The following is a 9,295-nucleotide window of genomic DNA, read 5'->3' on the forward strand; positions in this document are numbered from 1 at the left end:
AAATGTTAAATGACTTTGCTAACTAATACTTTCCTCACTCACATGGGCATTACTGGCAACTGCAGTAGTGCTGTTTGAATAAAGAGTGAGTCACACACTTGCCTTCAGCCTAGTCATTAGCTTTCCCTGAGTCAAAAGAAAATAGAATTAACTAATCAAGTAAGGCTATGGTCACAAAATATAGGTTTTGCTTTTTTAAATAGTAGGTTGTCTAGATTTGGAAGATAGATGGTTAGAAAGTATGTCAGGCAGTCATCTTTTTCTGATTTTTGGTGAGAAAACAGTTATAAAACATGAAAAATGGATTGGATTTACCTTAAAAAAAAATAAGCCCAGTTGTCTTATTTACCACCCATGGTATACACTTATGTTCATTAATCAGACACACATTTAATTGCAATGCACCCAGTGAGGCCGACTGAGGGGAGTATATTCAAAATGCTGCATAGTGGGAGTCAGCCCACTATTAGGAAAGGCCTCCCTAATAAAAACAAAACAATACGAAAGAATACCTCAATAAGAAAGAGCAACTGTATAATTGTCCTATGCTCTTCCACCTTCCCTTCATTTTGTTTCTCTTTGCTTCCCGAATGAGATACCCCTGAGATACCCTCATTTCTCTAGAAAGCATTGATCCAAGTTCAGACAAACTTTCCCCTCTTGTTTGTAAGAGACAATTCCTTGTATGAGGAAATACCCAATCTTTCCTGTTATTTAGCAGGCACTCAAATATTTATGTCCTGCCTTTTTATTTTCACATGATTAAACCAGACTGACGTTTTCAAAAACAGTTTTACTTTTAAAAAAGAAAAGAAGAATGACCACCACCACCACCACCCCAAAGGTATACAGCATAAAAATATGTGACTTGAAAATTGCAACAAAAGCAACGAAACTGGCCCCTTCTAAAGTTAACAGTGTAGCCCTTTGGGTGGGCCCAACTTTACTTGTTTCCATTAGACAGGTATCACCTTCTTTCCTACCACACAGCATCTTCTTGGGAAGCTTGCCTTGGTCCTAGGCAAATTATCAAGACCCTTGAGTCTCTGGTTCAAACCTCCCAGGCTCCTAAGGTCCTTGCTTGGTGCAGGTCCCTGGTGTAAGAGACACACTGATTCAGGCAATTACGAACACAGTAGTAATCACCATAATGAATGATTTAGGCCCAAGATTCCCAATCTTTTCACAAAACTTCATGAATACCTTTTATATATATATTTTTTTCTAAATCAGAAATTACCAGATTATCTGGTCTATCAATCTTATCTCAAAAATTCGTATGATGTATTATCAGACAATTTGAGCTGCTCATTAGCATGTGAAACGTGGTACTTGCACTCTGAGGCAAAAGCAAACAACTTTATCCCTTATTAGTCTGTATGGCTTTATCTTAGATAAATGTGCCATTTCCATTATGATTTTTTAAATATATAAAATAGTTCTATTATAATTTTTGTGGGCTCTTAAGTATCTTAGGACCACATGTGGAGAATCAGAGGGTTCTAGACCTTTTTCGATAAAGCTAATCAGGCCCCCCAACCTTTGGTGCAGTCTGTATAACCTTCTCAGCTGAGTCCCCACACCATGATAGTGATTTTTGCCAAGATACCGTATTAGAGATCCACAGTTTAACCATTCAACAACCACTTGAGAGCCTGAGTGCCAAGCCCCATGCTGGGAGATGGGACTGCAACAACAAACAAGACCCAGTGCCCAACTCTGGTCGCTCAGATTTTAAAGAGGGAGACAGACTATTATTAATGTGGTAAGTGCTGTGACCAGATAAGCATGGAGTACTGTGAGGGGACCCCTAACTTCTGGGAGGAAGTGATATCCAAGCTTAAACCTAGAGGGAAAAGGAAAGCCAAACAAAATACAGGGAGCAGTGTTCCAGGCAGTGGGGACAGTATGCTCAAAGACCTAGAGGCAAGAGGGTGGGGAACAGCAAATTGTTTAGCAGGCAGACATAGAGCATACAAAAGTATAGCTATAGATAGGGCTCGGCGGATTACATAATAAAGGACCTCATTAAACCTGGACTTGGTCCTGAGCAAGGTAAAGCATAGAAAGGTTTTAAGCAAGGGTTGCAGTGCTTTGGAACGAGATGCACGTGGCAACAGTGGCAACAGTGTGCACCATAGACCAGAGGTGCAAGTCCAGAGGCCAGCAATGTCTTAGCGCTATGGTAACCACCAGAGTCTATTAAATTTTGTGCTTATCCAGCCACAGAGAAATGGGAAATTCCATTCCCTTCCCAGAGTTTTGGTTTTGAATGCCCAATAATTCTATTTCATTTTGTTTCACGTATGTTTTTGAGCTTTTATGTATAAGGCTGTCTGTTCCTCCACCTTATTGTTTGGATGGTAAGCCTAGTCTTTGGGTCACAGTCACAATCTGAGTATTGCCAAGCAAACTGGGAAGGCTGTCCCATGCATTCCTAAGCTTCTTACCAGATTTCACGTTGGGCTAAATTTTTTTTTAACAACTTTATTGGAGTATAATTACTTTACAATAGTGTGTTAGTTTCTGCTTTATAACTAAGTATATCAGTTATACATATGTTCCTGTATCTCTTCTTGCTTCTCTCTCCCACCCTCACTATCCCACCCCTCTAGGTGGTCACAAACCACCCAGCTGATCTCCCTGTGCCATGCGGCTGCTTCCCACTAGCTATCCACCATACGTTTGGTAGTGTATACATGTCCATGCCACTCTCTCACTTTGTCCCAGCTTACCCTTCCCCCTCCCCAAATCCTCAAGTCCATGCTCTAGTAGGTCTGTGTTTTATTCCCATCCTACCCCTAGTCTCTTCATGACATTTTTTTTTCTTAGATTCCATATATATGTGTTAGCATACGGTATTTGTTTTTCTCCTTCTGACTTACTTCACTCTGTATGACAGACTCCAGGTCCATCCACCTCACTACAAATAACTCAATTTCGTTTCTTTTTATGGCTGAGTAATATTCCATTCTATATATGTGCCACATCTTCTTTATCCATTCATTTGTTGATGGACACTTGGGTTGCTTCCATGTCCTGGCTATTGTAAATAGAGCTGCAATCAACATTTTGGTACATGACTCTTTTTGAATTATGGTTTTCTCAGGGTATATGCCCAGTAGTGGGATTGCTGGGTCGTATGGTAGTTCTATTTTTAGTTTTTTAAGGAACCTCCATACTGTTCTCCCTAGTGGCTGTATCAATTTACAGTCTCACCAGCAGTGCAAGAGGGTTCCCTTTTCTCCACACCCTCTCCAGCATTTATTGTTTCTAGATTTTCGGATGATGGCCAGTCTGGCCAGTGTGAGATGATATCTCATTGTAGTTTTGATTTGCATTTCTCTAATGATTAATGATGTTGAGCATTCTTTCATGTGTTTATTGGCAATCTGGATATCTTCTTTGGAGAAATGTCTATTTAGGTCTTCTGCCCATTTTTGGATTGGGTTGTTTGTTTTTTTATTATTGAGCTGCATGAGTTGCTTGTAAATTTTAGAGATTAATCCTTTGTCAGTTGCTTCATTTGCAAATATTTTCTCCCATTCTGAGGGTTGTCTTTTGGTCTTGTTTATGGTATCCTTTGCTGTGCAAAAGCTTTTAAGTTTCATTAGGTTGCATTGGTTTATTTTTGTTTTTATTTCCATTTCTCTAGGAGGTGGGTCAAAAAGGATCTTGCTGTGATTTATGTCATAGAGTGTTCTGCCTATGTTTTCCTCTAAGAATTTGATAGCATCTGGCCTAACATTTAGGTCTTTAATCTATTTTGAGTTTATTTTTGTGTATGGTGTTAGAGAGTGTTCTAATTTCATACTTTTACATGTAACTGTCCAGTTTTCCCAGCACCACTTATTGAAGAGGCTGTCTTTTCTCCACTGTATATTCTTGCCTCCTTTATCAAAGATAAGGTGACCATATGTGTGTGGGTTTATCTCTGGGCTTCCTATCCTGTTCCATTGATCTATATTTCTGTTTTTGTGCCAGTACCATACTGTCTTGATTACTGTCGTTTTGTAGTGTAGTCTGAAGTCAGGGAGCCTGGTTCCTCCAGCTCCATTTTTCTCTCTCAATATTGCTTTGGCTATTCGGGGTCTTTTGTGTTTCCATACAAATTGTGAAATTTTTTGTTCTAGTTCTGTAAAAAATGCCAGTGGTAGTTTGATAGGGATTGCACTGAATCTGTAGATTACTTTGGGTAGTAGAGTCATTTTCACAATGTTGATTCTTCCAATCCAAGAACATGGTATATGTCTCCATCTGTTTGTATCATCTTTAATTTCTTTCATCAGTGTCTTATAATTTTCTGCATACAGGTCTTTTGTCTCCTTAGGTAGGTTTATTCCTAGATATTTTATTCTTTTTGTTGCAGTGGTAAATGGGAGTGTTTTCTTAATTTCACTCTCAGATTTTTCATCATTAGTGTATAAGAATGCCAGAGATTTCTGTGCATTAATTTTGTATCCTGCTACTTTACCAAATTCATTGATTAGCTCTAGTAGTTTTCTAGTAGCATCTTTAGTATTCTCTATGTATAGTATCATGTCATCTGCAAACAGTGACAGCTTTACTTCTTTTCCAATTTGGATTACTTTTATTTCTTTTTCTTCTCTGATTGCTGTGGCTAGAACTTCCAAAACTAGGTTGAATAAGAGTGGTGAGAGTGGGCAACCTTGTCTTGTTCTTGATCTTAGTGGAAATGGTTTCAGTTTTTCACTATTGAGAACAATGCTGGCTGTGGGTTTGTCATATATGGCCTTTATTATGTTGAGGAAAGTTCCCTCTATGCCTACTTTCTGCAGGGTTTTTATCATAAATGGGTGTTGAATTTGTCAAAAGCTTTCTCTGCATCTATTGAGATGATCATATGGTTTTTCTCCTTCAGTTTGTTGATATGGTGTATCACGTTGATTGATTTGAGTATATTGAAGAATCCTTGCATTCCTGGAATAAACCCCACTTGATCATGGTGTATGATCCTTTTAATGTGCTGTTGGATTCTGTTTGCTAGTATTTTGTTGAGGATTTTTGCATCTATGTTCATCAGTGATATTGGCCTGTAGTTTTCTTTCTTTGTGACGTCTTTGTCTGGTTTTGGTATCAGGGTGATGGTGGCCTCATAGAATGAGTTTGGGAGTGTTCCTCCCTCTGCTATCTTTTGGAAGAGTTTGAGAAGGATAGGTGTTAGCTCTTCTCTAAATGTTTGATAGAATTCGCCTGTGAAGCCATCTGGTCCTGGGCTTTTGTTTGTTGGAAGATTTTTAATCACAGTTTCAATTTCAGTGCTGGTGATTGGTCTGTTCATATTTTCTATTTCTTCCTGGTTCAGTCTCAGAAGGTTGTGCATTTCTAAGAATTTGTCCATTTTTTCCAAGTTGTCCATTTTTTTGGCATACAGTTGCTTGTAGTAATCTCTAATAATCTTTTGTATTTCTGCAGTGTCAGTTGTTACATCTCCTTTTTCATTTCTAATTCTATTGATCTGAGTCTTCTCCCTTTTTTTCTTGATGAGTCTGGCTAATGGTTTATCAATTTTATTTATCTTCTCAAAGAACAAGCTTTTACTTTTATTGATCTTTGCTATTGTTTCCTTCATTTCTTTTTCATTTATTTCTGATCTGATATTTATGATTTCTTTCCTTCTGCTAAATTTGGGAGTTTTTTGTTCTTCTTTCTCTAATTGCTTTAGGTGCAAGGTTAGGTTGTTTATTCGAGATGTTTCCTGTTTCTTAAGGTATGACTGTATTGCTATAAACTTCCCTCTTAGAACTGCTTTTGCTGCATCCCATAGGTTTTGGGTCGTTGTGTCTCCATTGTCATTTGTTTCTAGGTATTTTTTGATTTCCTCTTTGATTTTTTCAGTGATCACTTCGTTAGTAAGTAGTGTATTGTTTAGCCCCCATGTGTTTGTATTTTTTACAGATCTTTTCCTGTGATTGATATTTAGTCTCAGAGTGTTGTCGTCAGAAAAGGTACTTGATACGATTTCAATTTTCTTAAATTTACCTAGGCTAGATTTGTGACCCAAGGTATGATCTATCCTGGAGAATGTTCCATGAGCACTTGAGAAAAATGTGTATTCTGTTGTTTTTGGATGGCATGTCCTATAAATATCATTTAAGTCCATCTTGTTTAATGTATCATTTAAAACTTGTGTTTCCTTATTTATTTTCATTTTGGATGATCTGTGTGGGCTAAATTTTTAAACCACAATACTCGGTCACCTTATCACCATCCTCAAATTCTAGGTTTGCCAGCCCTGCCTCAACTAACCCAGGTGCTCCTGAGCCTCTCCTACCACATTTCCAGTTGCTGAGCAGGTTATGTTTGCATATGAGTATCATCAGTATGAGCTACCTTTTTAATCTTTCTTTCCTTGACTACTTGTTCTAGACTAGAGTGTGGGGGTGGAGGTATGTACCGTGACAGAGGTAAAAGATTGAGATAGTGGGAAATGCAGCCTTCTGTGGAAAGCTAGATTGTACAATTAGTGTGGATTTTCTGACTCCTTGCAATACTGTAACTAAGTTCTGAAGTACAGTTTAAATACCTTTACTGAAATGTGTAATTGTTGAAGCCAGCTTTACATATTTCACTATTAAGTATTCTCTTCCTGTGATGTTAATGACTTACCTGTTTAGAGCAGGTGTTCTTAACCCTTTTTCATGCCATGAACCCTTCTGATAATCTGGTGAAGCCTATAGACTGTTCCTCAGAATAATGTTTTCACATGCATAAAATAAGTATGAAGGATTGCAAAGGAAACTATATTAAAATACAGTTATTAAGGTATTTTCAAAATTTTGCAATTATGTATATATGTACTTCTTTATTAACACATAAAATAAGGCCTACTGGTGGTTCTAAATCTATTGGGTTTTCAAAGTAATTTCAAACTATTGTTTTGAAATCTCTGCAACATCTGTGATATCTAAATGTCTGATTTCTATTAGTGATAAAGTCACAGTACTGCTAACAATCCTGTCATTTGTTACTTATGTTCATAATTGAAGGAAATGCTATATTTCAGTTAGAAGTTAGTGAAAATATTTAATTTTTTTCTCATCCAAGATCACTGAACCCCTGGTTTAGAGGTTGTCTAATTTTACTTTGTCATTTTAAGAGTAAAATATTTTTGTTTGCCTCTTCAATTCTAAGTTATTTGGGTTCATTTTACTGTTTCTTGTATGCTTTTCATACCTGAATTATTTTGCAACATTGCAGCAATAATTGAAGGCTTGGATGGAAAGAAATCAGCAACTGATTAGAAATGAGAGGTTTCAACCAAAGCCCTTGATAATGTTACCTCAGGATATACCATCATGCACTCATTATTGGAGCCCCACAGCTGATTATTTCATAACACTTAAGTCTGTAAGCATCAATAAAATTTGAATCATCTGCACTAAGCAATATTATAAGCTATCTTGTAAAAGTGTCTACTTAGATATTTCATGATGAAGTTTGTCTATTGATTCCGCATGACTTTTGCAAAGCCCTTTATAGCACTCTATCATTTTAAATGGGTCCTTACAGCATCCCTCTAGGAAAGCAGGATGGGGTTTAACAATCTCCATTTTAGAATTGAGGAAACAGTCTCAGAGAGGAGGGGTGGCCAGCCAGGGCTCTCAGAGTTATGGAAGGCACAGGGGAGGAGCGGTAAATGTTGAGGCAGGGACTTGGCCTCACCTCTAGGCAGGTCTGGAAGCTGATCTCTCAGGTCCCTGGGTCAATCTAATTGTGGTGCCCACTTAGCATTGTCCAACCCAGAGCCGGGCACTGGACTATGAAGCAGTCCCAGCCCTCAAGCAGATCTCTTTGTAATTATAAACAAACCAAGTCATCCAGAAGCAATATTGCACCCTCCCAGGGTGCAGAACCCTTTCACATATGTGCACTCGCTTCGTTCTAACCACAACTCTTTGAGGTAAGTATTCTTTGTTTGTTTGTTTGCTTGCTTTTTGCGGTACGCGGGCCTCTCCCGCTGCGGAGCACAGGCGCCGGACGCGCAGGCTCAGCGGCCATGGCTCACGGGCCCAGCTGCTCCGCGGCACGTGGGATCTTCCCGGACCGGGGCACGAACCTGTGTCCCCTGCATCGGCAGGCGGACTCTCAACCATTGTGCCACCAGGGAAGCCCAAGGTAAGTATTCTTATCCCCATTCTTCAGATGAGGAAACAGGCTGTCACTTGCCATCTTAAATTAGGTAGGTAGGTATTTGGCAGAATCGGGATAAAAACCCAGGTTTGCCTGACTCAAGGTGAGGTTTACTGATCTCATGTGCAGAGAGGGCCTCCGTGAGCCACAGCCAGGGTAAGATGGGTCCCTAGACTATAAGGAATATAGGGAAAGGTAAATCCAGGGTAAGGGGGAGAGTCGAAGAAGACTTCATGAAGTGAGATTATTCCCTGGTTCTGGGCAAGAAAGATGGATTTAGAAAGGTGGAGGGAGCCAGCAGAAATCACTCTAAGCAAGTGACAAGCTGCAGACTGGGAGAGAGGTGTATGATCCATGCAACAAATGATTCAAATCCATCATAAAGAAATCCATAAATCAATAAGAAAAAGATAAACCACCCATAGAAAAATGGGCAACAGACAGGAAAAAGCCATTCACCAGGGAAGAAATCCATATGACCAATATACTGGGTTGGCCAAAAAGTTCGTTTGGTTTTTTTCCATAACATGGAAAAACATTGTTAAAATGCAGGTTCTGGCTTGGTAGTTCTGCGATGAGACCCCATCTCTCACAGATGATGAGGATGCTGCTGGTCCGAAGACCACACTTTTGAGAAGTGTGGGGATAGGTAGGAGTAGAGTGAACTTTTCAGCCACCCAAGTCTGCATCCCAGCTATGCCTCCTTTCAACTGCGAACCTTGGGCAAGTAACTTACTGTTTCTGTGCCTCATTTCCTCATCTGTAAAATGGAGATAACAATAGTTCCCATCATCCGTGGTTGGGAGGACTAAATGAGTTAATATACGTAACACATGTAGTACAGCATGTGGCAAAATAGGTGTTCAATAAATGTTAGCAATTGGTGGTGGCCATAGGAATTACTAGGGAAACGCAAATTAAACCACACCACAGGCTTCCCTGGTGGCACAGTGGTTGGGAGTCTGCCTGCCAATGCAGGGGACACGGGTTTGAGCCCTGGCTCAGGAGGATCCCACATGCCGCGGAGCATCTAAGCCCTTGCGCCACAACTACTGAGCCTAAACTCTAGAGCCCACAAGTCAGAACTACTGAGCTCACGTGCCACAACTACTGAAGCCTGCGCACCTAGAGCCTGTGCTCT

This window comes from Kogia breviceps, chromosome 1, assembly GCF_026419965.1.
Source record: "Kogia breviceps isolate mKogBre1 chromosome 1, mKogBre1 haplotype 1, whole genome shotgun sequence".
Lineage (NCBI taxonomy): Eukaryota > Metazoa > Chordata > Mammalia > Artiodactyla > Physeteridae > Kogia > Kogia breviceps.